The 12,844-nt window shown below is 40.8% G+C and overlaps 1 long non-coding RNA gene across 2 annotated transcripts; it reads left to right on the forward strand.

Annotated features, from left to right (window-relative positions):
• The first annotated feature begins 5,192 nt into the window (after positions 1-5,192).
• On the forward strand, positions 5,193-7,540 carry LOC149975882 (uncharacterized). 2 transcript variants are annotated; one of them, XR_016487853.1, is made up of 2 exons: positions 5,193-5,261; positions 6,339-7,540. It is a non-coding gene; the product is annotated as an uncharacterized LOC149975882 (long non-coding RNA). The 2 variants fall into 2 exon arrangements; XR_016487852.1 differs by having other exon boundaries at positions 5,214-6,002.
• The last annotated feature ends 5,304 nt before the right edge of the window (positions 7,541-12,844 follow it).

A 12,844-nucleotide genomic window follows, 5' to 3' on the forward strand; every position in this document is an offset into this window, starting at 1 on the left:
AGGCTAATTCTGTTCAAGATTTAAATATATCAGTGGAGGTTCCTTAGAGAAGGAAGGGGAGGACCATCCTCCACAGTGAATGTCATTTTTTTTTTATAGTGAAACATTACAAAAGTGATCTTGTTTAGATAAAACTAGACTAAATATATTCATGTCACCAAATAATTGATTAAAACTGCAGTGCAATAACATGTGGTGAGTAGCTGACTCAAACAGTTAACATTAATTTCATCAAAAATGAAGGAGACGGAATAGATAGAGCGAGAGAGATAAAATAAAAATCACTTTCACTTACTTATCTAGAGAATGCAGCTAGCTAGTTTAGCCTACTCAAACACCTGGATCAAACAGAGATGTTAGCCAGCGTGTTATGGCTATCCAATACTGGATCTCTTCCAAGTCAAGTTAAGCTTTTGGTTTTAGAAATGCATTGCCACTGGGGCCCGCCCGTGTAACTGTTAAAGAAATCAGCCAAGACCTCAGAAAAAACATTTGTAGACCTCAACAAATTGTAGACCTCATATGTACATATTGTACATTTTTGTAAATGTTTGCAAATGTATAAAAAAACTGAAACAGAAATACCTTATTGACATAAGTATTCAGAACCTTTGCTTTGAGACTCGAAATTGATTCATTCCATTTCCATTGATCATCCTTGAGATGTCTCTTCAACTTGAATATAGTTCACCTGTGGTCCCACAGTTGACAGTGCATGTCAGAGCAAAAACCAAGCTGTGAGGTTGAAGGAATTGTTTGTAGAGCTCCAAGACAGGATTGACTTGAGGCACATATCTGGGAAAGGGTACCAAAACATTTCTGCAGCATTGAAGGTCCCCAAGATCCCAGTGGCCTCCATCATTCTTAAATGGAAGACGTTTGGAACCACCAAGACTCTTCCTAGAGTTGGCCCGCCTGGCCAAACTAAGGAATCTGGGGAAAAGGGCCTTGGTCAGGGAGGTAACCAAAAACCCGATGGTCACTCTGACAGAGCTCTAGAGTTCCTCTGTGGAGATGGGAGAACCTTCCAGAAGGTCAACCATCTCTGCAGCACTCCACCAATCAAGCCTTTATGGTAAACTGGCCAGATGGAAGCCCCTCCTCAGACTGATGAAACCAAGATCGAACACTTTGGTCTGAATGCCAATCGTCATGTCTGGAGGAGACCTGGCACCATCCCTACGGTGAAGAATGGTGGCGGCAGCATCATGCTGTGGGGATATTTTTCAGCGGCAGGGACTGGGAGACTAGTCAGGATCGAGGGAAAGATGAACGGAGCAATGTACAGAGAGACCCTTGATGAAAACTGTCTCCAAAGCGCTCAGGACCTCAGACTGGGGCGAAGGTTCACCTTCCACCAGAACAACAACCCTAAGCACACAGCCAAGACAATGCAGGAGTGGCTTTGGGACAAGTCTCAGAATGTTCTTGAGTGACCCAGCCAGGGTCCAGACTTGAACCCGATCAAACATCTCTGGAGAGACCTGAAAATAGCTGGCAGCGACGCTCCACATCCAACCTGACAGAGCTTGAGGGGATCTGCAGTGAAGAATGGGAGAAAGTCCCCAAATACAGCTTTGCCAAGCTTGTAGTGTCATACCCAAGAAGACTCAAGGCTGTAATCGCTGGCAAAGGTGCTTCAACAAAGTATTAAATAAAGGCTGAGAATACTTATGTCCATTTGATATTTTATTTTATCCATACACATTTGGAAAAGTGTAAAAAAAAACGTTTTTTTCTTTGTCATTATGGGGTATTGTGTTTAGATTGATTAGAAGAAAAGAAAACAAATCGAATGCATTTTAGAATAAGGCAGTAACATTTCAAAATGTGGAAAAAGTTACGGGGTCTGAATACTTTATGCGTATATGCGTCAGCCTACTAACTATACAAATAGGCCCTATTATATTTCAAAATTAAAATCTAATTCGCTAGCTTATTCTTGCAACTTTGTAGGCCGCATGTGCTGCACCAGAATCGCAGGTTGTCTCCCACTTTATCCTGATTTGAACAATTGGAGCTTGTTCCATTTATTTACCCAAGACAGCATATAGCAGGAGCTAGGTACATCTATGTGCTTTTATGTTTTTCTATCATGCATAATGTTCAGTAGCCTATATATCATATACAGTATGTATTGGATAACGGCACAATCATTTAGTATTTTTTGGGCTCATAAAATGTATTTCATGTAGTGCTCATCAGGCTCAGGTAGCATCAAGGTTTGACTTTTTTTAAATCAAAGCTCAAATCAAATGCAGACATAGGCCTATTTATACAGTATGCTTTATACTGTATGCTTTTGTATGCCACTTCCAGTTTTGGTGGGAAATACTGTGTACCCGGGAGAAAAGTGATTTACTCTCAGGGTGGAACATTTGTAAAATATTGGGAAAATATTCAACCCAACTGCACATACTACTAGGAAGAGACATGAACAAAGCAAAAGGTACACTCCAAAAAAAGGCTGGTTTTAAAACAACCCAATCTGGGTAGATATTAGACAGGCTGGTTGGTTTATTTTGACCCAGCCGTTGCGTCACTTAACCAATGTTCTTATTGGCAGTTTGAAGTGACTCAAATCCTATTTATTTACATATCTGATTCGAATCGGGTCTTTTTCCTGAAGGCTGAACAGCCACATTTCTTACCACCTTCATAGGTGACTTCAAGTCAGATACACATCTGATTCCTGTCAATGTGACTTATGTCTGAACAGCAATGTGACCTTTAATTTGGCATATATTGTTGCTTGCTAGCTACTCTGTTGACAGTTTGAAAAGAGCATGTGGGAGCTAACTAGCTTGTTGATTGTTTACAAACGAATGAATGTGCTAGAAAGCTAAACTGCTACCTAGCTAGGACTCATTTTGAAAGTTGGATCGTCTTATCCTTTGAGGCTTTAAAGGTTTTCTTACCCTATGATTTTGAACATTTAAAGCAACTGGGAAACATCATTGGCAGGTATTGTTGTCACCTTAGCCTGCTACACAGCTTCTGAGTGATAGGAAGCGCAAGCACCAATCAGCATACACCACCGGGCACACACACCCAAAGCTTTTATGACAACTAGCATGGCCTTGTCAGCAAATTTACACTGTCTGAACACACACAAATCTGATTTGGTCACTTGTAACTAGCTGTTTGGACAGTCAGAAGTCCAAAACGGATTTGAAAAACAAAACTGATTTGAGCATTAAGGCCTGCAGTATGAAAAAGGCTAAAATTGGGTTATTGATGCTAGGTTATTGAGCTATGGACTGGAGGTGTGGCTTAGTAAGGGCACAGCTTTCAAATAGTTATTTTTGTCCATGTTATGTTGTATTGTCATCACATGTTAAGGTTAAGCACTGACACTTTTGTATATTTGATGAGGCTTACACAAGAGTATGAGTTCCTCAAGGGCCTGATTCAAATATAAGGAAATGAATGCCTTTCCTACGCACTTTTCAGTAAATGTTGGACAGAACACACACTGTGTTGTTAAGACCCAACCAGTTGAGTTGTGTGAATAACCCAACATGTTGGGTTGTTTGGATTACCCAAACAATGGGTTAATTTAATCAGTTGGGTTGACCCAGCAGCTGGGTCTTTTTTTAATATAACCTCAACATTGGGATATGCATTGGCTCTTGAGGAACTCATACACTTGTGTAAGCCTCATTAAAGCTTCAAAAGTGTCAGTGTTCAATCTTAAAATGTGATAACAATACAACAGAACAAACAAACCGGAATTACATTAGTAGAGGGTGGCCAAAAAGCCACTCCTCCACCAAGCCACACCTCTAGTCTTCTGAGCTGACCTACTGGGTCACTTCTCAATAACCCAGCATCAGTAACCCCACAGTTTAAAAAAAAAACAACCCAACTAAGTGACCCAACGCCTGCAACCCAGCATTGTTTTGAGTGTATGTCATCCTCCTTTTTAATGGCACTCTAAAAAATGCTGTGTTATTTGGATGACCCAGCTGCAGGGTTGCAGGCATTGGGTCACTTACCCAGATAGCAAAAATGACCCACTGCGTACTATTTCCCGCTGTCACTATGCCCAAGGCTATAAATTCTAGCGAGGGGGTGAAGTTTGCTGCTCAAGACGTGATTTGCATCTCTGAATCAGAGGACAGCTATAAGCCCTCAACAGCCTGCTTTTGCATCTCATGTGTTTAGCCTCCACTCAGAGGACAGCTATAGGCCCTAGGCAAGCCATCTAGCCATGAGTTCATTTGAAAGAATTTCTCTCATCTCAAATTCGGCCTACCACCTTCCAGCTAACCACAGCCAGCTGAAGGCTGTGAACTGTTAATTTGTGATCTATAAACCTTAGGTAACATTTTCTGTGATTTCAATTTGATTTGATTCATTTGCCCATTTCAAAACAAAAACAACCACACACGAGGACAAAATGCATTTAAAATAATTGAGGATGATATAAAAGTACACCTTTAGACCACTGCATCTCAGTGCTAGAGGCGTCAGGTTTGAATCCAGGCTGTATCACAACCAACCTTGATTGGGAGTCCCATAGGGTGGCGCACAATTGGTCCAGCATCGTCCGCGTTTGGCCGGTGTAAGCCGTCATTGTAAATAAGAATTTGTTCTTAGCTGAATTGCCCAGTTAAATGAAGTTTAAATAGCCATTAATAGCCTACATTTATTTCATTAGTTGTATCTACTTGGCTATATTTGAGGCAATACCAACTGTTCCAGTTGCTTTGTTAAAGAGATGTCACTCCCTAAACTGCTTCACACCGTGTTGATCACTGTCATGAACGGTGAAATTGTCTGTGCTCATGAAGCCAACTCTAGTCTATTTTATTGAGCCCATTAATACAAAGCCAACATTCCAATGTACATTTAATTCAATGGCCTTTTTATTTCTTCAAACTATGTTCAAATCAAAGCCACAGTCAATGTTCCAACTTGCAATGTACATTTCAATGAATAACCAGTATTGCTAAACTTTGGGCACCCATAGCCATTTAATTAGGGGGATGTCAAGCCTTTTGAACTGTAGATAGTGGAGGGTAAACTCGAACTACCCCCCTTTTACCCTCCTACCCTGCTACAGTCTATGATTTGTACTCTCCTACAACCTTGCCAAAAGAGAAATGCACACTACTTACAGCAGGGGGCGGCACCTCTTAAACCCTCACAAAAGAAGCCGGGAAGCCCAACGCCATCAACAGGAAGTTAGTTACCATCCTCCCTCGAATGTGGTGGTAGCTATAGAAAAATGGCTACGGTAGGCTTCTGGAACTAAGGTACAGTTTTATTGTTTGTATTTATCACCACCTAATATTTTGAAATACCGAATATACACTAGTGGCAAAATATACAAAAGAAGATAGATGGAGCACCAATTTGGAATCATGGAGAGCGATTCATGTTGTTGAACTAAAAACTTGCCGGAGATAACCTTTTTTCCCCTTTTATTTTACCAACAAATTATATATATTTTTCTAGTTTTTAGTTTACTCATCTGTTCATTTGTTATTTTCCCCTTATTCTTTCACCTAGTTATATTCATTTTGCAACTAAAGTCAATTTGGGCAATTCCATTGGTCCTTGAGCAAGTGAACAATTATGTTCACTTTGGGCCTGAAATGCCCAATAATAATTCAATCAGCTAAGAAAAGTCAGCCAAAACATCAACGTCAATATGGAGTCAACATACAAGTGTAAGCAAAAACTAAAATAAGTCAGAAATTGTGCTACTAATGCACACACACGTCTCATAAAAGTAATGATGTTTTTGTTTGGTTAGCTTTTGGAAATTGTAGAAATAAAACATTTTCCTTCTTCCGAAGTAGCTGGGCAGGCTAACACTAGTAAGCTAATTAATTTGCTAGCTATCATACAGTAGGCGTATATTCATAATTATATAGTTAATATAAGTAGACATGCATTCATAATTGACTGTAGCGCATATAAAGAACCCACAAGCTACCGGTGGCTGAAAATACAATTATCGGGGATGAACGAGTGATGAATTTCTGTGCAAGGTAAGTCAATTTAAAAGCCAAACCTCTACTACAGAATGTTTTACTGCAACTCAGCTTGTTTGTTCAAGTGAGTAACATTACAGCTTTCTTTCTTATGTTTACATGTCATCAGACCATTGTCATAGCTAAACTTTCTTATGTTACATGTCATCAGACCATTGTCATAGCTAAAATGTATTATGTTACATGTCATCAGACCATTGTCATAGCTAAACTTTTATAACAACCATTTCACAATCTGACATAATGGTATCCTACCTTTTGGGCTTTACATTTCATTATTGCAATATTTTTCAAGGTTCTTGTACTATTTTTTTTCTTCCATTTTCAACATAGAGCTGTTTGGGAGCCAAATGAGCCGGCTCTTTTACTTGAACGGAGCCAAATGAATGCCCATTTTTGATTAGCAAGAAAAACAGTGGCCTTTTGAAAAGGATACAAGATCAAGAAGCTGAGCTGAACCCAGATCAGAAAATGATTTTCCTCCATTGCATGATTCACCAGGAGGTGCTCTGTAAATGTGTTCTGAAAATGAGCCCTGTTGTGGATACAGTCACTAAAGTGGTAAACTTCATAAGAGCAACATCTTTAAACCTCACTGTTGGAATAGATAGATGCGTCTTGCAGATCTCCCCTACCACACAAACGTGAGGTGGCTGAGTTTGGGGAAGGTGCTTCAGAGGGTGGGGGACCTGAAGTCAGAGATTGCTGAGTTTTTGCAAATGAAAGGAAAATGTGGATTTCCCTCTGCTGCAAGATAAAGAATGGTTGGCTGATTTTGCCTTCACGTGGACATCATGGCCCTCATGAATGAACTGAATTCCAAACTACAAGGGAAGGGCCTTTTTGCACATCAGATGTACAGCCTTGTCAAAGCCTTCAAGGGAAAATTAGTCCTCCTGACCCACCAAGTAGAAGCCAACAATCTCACCCACCTTCCGACACTACTAGTCTGTTCCCTATCGCTGCTGCGTGATTTGAACGGTGAGTTCTCTTTGTTTTGAGCATTTCAAAGTGTTGGAAAATAACATGCTGTTGGTTTCCTCTCCTTTAACCTTCAATGTGGATAACGCTCCCACTGACCTGCATCTTGAGCTTATCGATCTTCAGTCTGATGCAGTGATTGGAGAACTATTCAAAACAATGTCACTGATGAGGTTCCATGCATCTCTCAATGAACAAAACTTTCCAAAGATTAGGAGTCTGTTGTTTGTACTGTTTGGTTCAACCTACGTATGTGAACAGACATTTTCAGTGATGAAATATAACAAGTCAAGGCACAGATGATCTCTTACTGACTGTCAACAATCAAGCGCATAGCGACGTCAGAAACTATACCCGACTTCACTGCTATAGTCAATGCCCATCAGAGACTTCACTCCTGACACTGATTGAGTAGTTTAAATGTAATGCTGAGCTCTCTCTTTCGTGTGTTTTTGTGCATACCCGTTACCTTGAGTTCTGTCCGTGGTGCTGAATGCAGTGTACTTTTTCCCTGCGTGTAGTTCATTGCATGTTTAATAAAAGGAGAAAATGGATGTGGTTTATTTCTGTGTATGTTCAAAAGTAAAATGAGAAGCATATCTGGACGTGATTTACAGTAGATATCTGTCAGCACAGTAATACACATATATAATCCTGTACTATAATGCTCAAAAATATATTCTAAAGTGGCCCCTCCATGGAAAATAATTGCCCAAGTCTGATCTAGAAGGTGGAGGCAGTTCAGGTGCATCAAACCTGGGACCGAGGGACTGAAAAACAGCTTTATTTCTAGGCCATCAGCCTGTTAGTCACCACTGGCTGGCCCCCGCCCAGTATCCTACCCTGAACTTAGTTACTGTTACTAGCCAGCTACCACCCGGTACTCTAACCTGCACCTTAGTCATTGAACACTGGTCACTTTAATAATGTTTACATACTGCTTTACCCACGTCATACTGTACGTACAGTGGGGCAAAAAAGTATTTAGTCAGGCACCATTTGTGCAAGTTCTCCCACTTAAAAAGAAGAGGCCTGTAATTTTCATCATATGTACACTTCAACTATGACAGACAAAATTAGATTTTTTTTCCCAGAAAATCAAATTGTAGGATTTTGAATGAAGTTATTTGCAAATTATGGTGGAAAATAAGTATTTGGTCAATAACAAAAGTTTATCTCAATACTTTGGCAATGGCAATGACCGAGGTCAAATGTTTTCTGCAAGTCTTCACAAGGTTTTCACACACTGTTGCTGGTATTTTGGCCCATTCCTCCATGCAGATCTCCTCTAGAGCAGTGATGTTTTGGGGCTGTTGCTGGGCAACACGGACTTTCAACTCCCTCCAAAGATTTTTTATGAGGTTGAGATCTGGAGACTGGCTAGGCCACTCCAGGACATTGAAATGCTTCTTACGAAGCCACTACTTCGTTGCTCGGGCGGTGTGGGTGGGATCATTGTCATGCTGAAAGACCCAGCCAGGTTTGATCTTCAATGCCCTTGCTGATGGAAGGAGGTTTTCACTCAAAATCTCACGATACATGGCCCCATTCATTCTTTCCTTTACACGGATCAGTGGTCCTGGTCCCTTTGCAGAAAAACAGCCCCAAAGCATGATGTTTCCACCCCCATGCTTCACAGTAGGTATGGTGTTCTTTGGATGCAACTCAGAATTCTTTGTCCTCCAAACACGACGAGTTGAGTTTTTACCAAAAAGTTATATTTTGGTTTCATCTGACCATATGACATTCTCCCAATCTTCTTCTGGATCATCCAAATGCTCTCTAGCAAACTTCAGACGGGCCTGGACATGTACTGGTTTAAGCAGGGGGACACATCTGGCACTGCAGGATGTGAGTCCCTGGCGGCGTAGTGTGTTACTGATGGTAGGCTTTGTTACTTTGGTCCCAGCTCTCTGCAGGTCATTCACTAGGTCCCCCTGTGTGGTTCTGGGATTTTTAATCACCGTTCTTGTGATCATTTTGATCCCACAGGATGAGATCTTGTGTGGAGCCCCAGATCGAGGGAGATTATCAGTGGTCTTGTATGTCTTCCATTTCCTAATAAATTGCTCCCACAGTTGATTTCTTCAAACCAAGCTGCTTACCTATTGCAGATTCAGTCTTCCCAGCCTGGTGCAGGTCTACAATTTTGTTTCTGGTGACGTTTGACAGCTCTTTGGTCTTGGCCGTAGTAGAGTTTGGAGTGTGACTGTTTGAGGTTGTGGACAGGTGTATTTTATACTGATAAGTTCAAACAGGTGGCATTAATACAGGTAACGAGTGGAGGACAGAGGAGCCTCTTAAAGAATAAGTTACAGGTCTGTGAGAGCCAGAAATCTTGCTTGTTTGTAGGTGACCAAATACTTGTTTTCTACCATAAATTTGCAAATAAATTCATAAAAAATCCTACAATGTGATTTTTCTGGATTTATTTTGTACCTATGATGAAAATTACAGGCCTCTCTCATCTTTCTAAGTGGGAGAACTTGCACAATTGGTGGCTGACCAAATACTTTTTTGCCCCACTGTATATACTGTATTCTAGCCAAGGCTCATCCTATATAACTTCTGCTGTACACATATTTTCTATTCATATACTGTCAATAATGTCTATACCCACCATCAAACAGTATACGGTACATACACTGACTATATAAAACACAAGGACACCTTCCTAAAATTGAGTTGCACCCCCCTTTGCCCTCAGAACAGTCTCAATTTATCGGGGCAGGGATTTTACAAGGTGTAGAAAGTATTCCACAGGGATTCTGGCCCATGTTGACTCCAATGCTTCCCACAGTTGGCTGGATGTCCTTTGGGTGGTGGACCATTCTTGATACAGTACACACTGGAAACTGTGGAGTGTGAAAACCCCAGCAGTGTTGCAGTTGACACTCCTGGCACCTACTACTATACCCCATTCAAAGGCACTTAAAAATCCTTACTCCTACCCTTCACCTGAATTGATTGAAGTGGATTGAACAGGTGACATCAATAAGGGATCATAGCTTTCACCTGGATTCACCTGGTCAGTCTATGTCTTGGAAAGAGCAGGTGTTGATAAAGTTTTGTACACTCAGTGTATATATTTATATTCCCGGACTCTGACATTGCTCGTTCTGATTTTCTTAATTATTTTAGTTTTCTGTTTTGGATTTGTGTGTAATGTTTTTGTATTGTTAGGTATTACTGCATTTTTGGAGCTAAAAACATAAGCATTTCGCTGCACCTGCGATAACATCTGTAAAATATGTTTAAGCAACCAATAACATTTGATTTGACCTCAACTTTTTCTCCAGCTGATCACTTAAAAATCACAATCAATTATACACAGCAGGGATAACCTTGCTGAGTTTGAGTGGGCATAATATATTCTCAGAACTACAAAATCTGACCTTACTAAATCGGTCATATGGAAAACATAATAAATGGTCTCCATGTTCTTCTTGCCAGCCTTATTTATTAAGGTATACATAAATATCTCACCAAGACTAATATGCCCCCACCCATTATTCTAGTAAAAAAATCAATGGAAGTTGGAGCACTGCCCTAGTGTTGTTGATCTACCCAGAGAAATCTGACACCTTTGGAACCTTCTCAGGTTTTGGAACCTCTCAGGTATTATGAAGAGCATGTGACCCGATTTGAGCTAGTCCCAGCAAACGCTCAGCTAAAGTGATATAAGTCAAGGATGCCCACATAACATAAGGCCTTCCAACAAGATAATCTGTATTCAGAAGACACTTAATTAAGAATGCCATTGCCCCACCTGTTGACCAAGATACAGTTGAAGTCGCAAGTTTACATACACTTAGGATGGAGTCATTAAAACTCGTTTTTCAACCACTCCACAAACGTATTGTTAACAAACTATAGTTTCGGCAAGTCGGTTAGGACATCTACTTTGTGCAAGACAAGTAAATCTTCCAACAGCTGTTTATAATTCACTGTATAACAATTCCAGTGGGTCAGAAGTTGACAATGCCTTTAAACAGCTTGGAAAATTCCAGAATATTATGTCATGGCTTTAGAAGCTTCTGATAGGCTAATTGACATAATTTGAGTAACTTGGAGGTGTACCTGTGGATGTATTTCAAGGCCTACCTTCAAACTCAGTGCCTCTTTGCTTGACATCATGGGAAAATCAAAAGAAGTCAGCCAAGACCTCAGATGAACAATTGTAGACCTCCACAAGTCTGGTTCATCCTTGGGAGCAATTTCCAAACGCCTGAAGGTACCACGTTCATCTGTACAAACAATAGTACATAAGTATAAACAGCATGGAACCACGCAGCTGTCATACAGCTCAGGAAGGAGACGCGTTCTGTCTCCTAGAGATGAACGTACTTTGGTGCAAAAAGTGCAAATCAATCCCAGAACAACAGCAAAGGACCTTGTGAAGAGGCTGGAGGAAACAGGTACAAAAGTATCTATATCCACAGTTAAACGAGTTCTATATCGACATAACATGAAAGGCTGCTGAGCAAGGAAGAAGCCACTGCTCCATAACCACCATAAAAAGCCTGCTTTGCTGCAGGAGGGACTGGTGCACTTCACAAAATAGATGGCAACATGAGGATGGAAAATTATGTAGATATATTGAAGCAACATCTCAAGACATCAGTTAAAGCTTGGTCGCAAATGGGTCTTCCAAATGGACAATGACCCCAAGCATACTTCCAAAGTTGTGTCAAAATGGCTTAAGGACAACAAAGTCAAGGTATTGGAGTGGCCATCACAAAGCCCTGACCTCAATCCTATAGAAAATGTGTGGGCAGAATGAAAAAGTGTGTGCGAGCAAGGAGGCCTTACAAACCTGACTCAGTTACACCAGCTCTGTCAGGAGGAATGGGCCAAAATTCACCCAACTTATTGTGGGAAGCTTGTGGAAGGCTACCCGAAACGTTTGACCCAAGTAAAACAATTTAAAGGCAATGCTACCAAATACTAATTGAGTGTACGGAAACTTCTGACCCACTGAGAATGTGATGGAAGACATATAAAAGCTGAAATAAATCACTCTACACTATTATTCTGACATTTCACATTCTTAAAATAAAGTGGTGATCCTAACTGACCTAAGAAAGGACATTTTTACTAAGATTAAATGTCAGGAATTGTGAAAAACTGAGTTTAAATGCATTTGGCTAAGGTGCATGCAAACCTCCGACTTCAACAGTATTTATATTGTATTTATTTTTTTAAGGCCTCCCTACAGGAGGCCTTTTGCCATTTGGTAGGCCGTCAATTGTAAATAAGAATTTGTTCTTAACTGACTTGCCTAGTTAAATTAAGGTTAAATCAAATCAAATAAAAAATATTATCCAGATACTGACTGTTAGTTGATTCAGCTGCGGGATCGGGGCACCACCAGTATAGACCTGGCTCAGGAATGGCAACAGGCAAGTGTGAGTGCATCTGCACGCACAGTGAGGCGAAGACTTTTGGAGGATGGCCCGGTGTCAAGAAGGGCAGCAAAGAAGCCACTTCTCTCCAGGAACAACATCAGAGACAGACTGATATTCTGCAAAAGGTACAGGGATCGGACTGCTGAGGACGGGGGTAAAGTCATTTTCTCTGATGAATCCCCTTTCTGATTGTTCGGGACAGCCGGAAAAAAGCTTGTCCGGAGAAGACAAGGTGAGCGCTACGATCAGTCCTGTGTCATGGCATTAGTAAAGTATCCTGAGACCATTCATGTGTGGGGTTGCTTCTCAGCCAAGGGAGTGGGCTCACTCACAATTTTGCCTAAGAACACAGCCATGAATAAAGAATGGTACCAACACATCCTCCAGAGAGAAACTTCTCCCAACCATCCAGGAACAGTTTGGTGACAAACAATGCCTTTTCCAGCATGA

Source organism: Oncorhynchus mykiss, chromosome 17 (assembly GCF_057628025.1).
Source record: "Oncorhynchus mykiss isolate SJ-2025 chromosome 17, ASM5762802v1, whole genome shotgun sequence".
Classification (NCBI taxonomy): domain Eukaryota; kingdom Metazoa; phylum Chordata; class Actinopteri; order Salmoniformes; family Salmonidae; genus Oncorhynchus; species Oncorhynchus mykiss.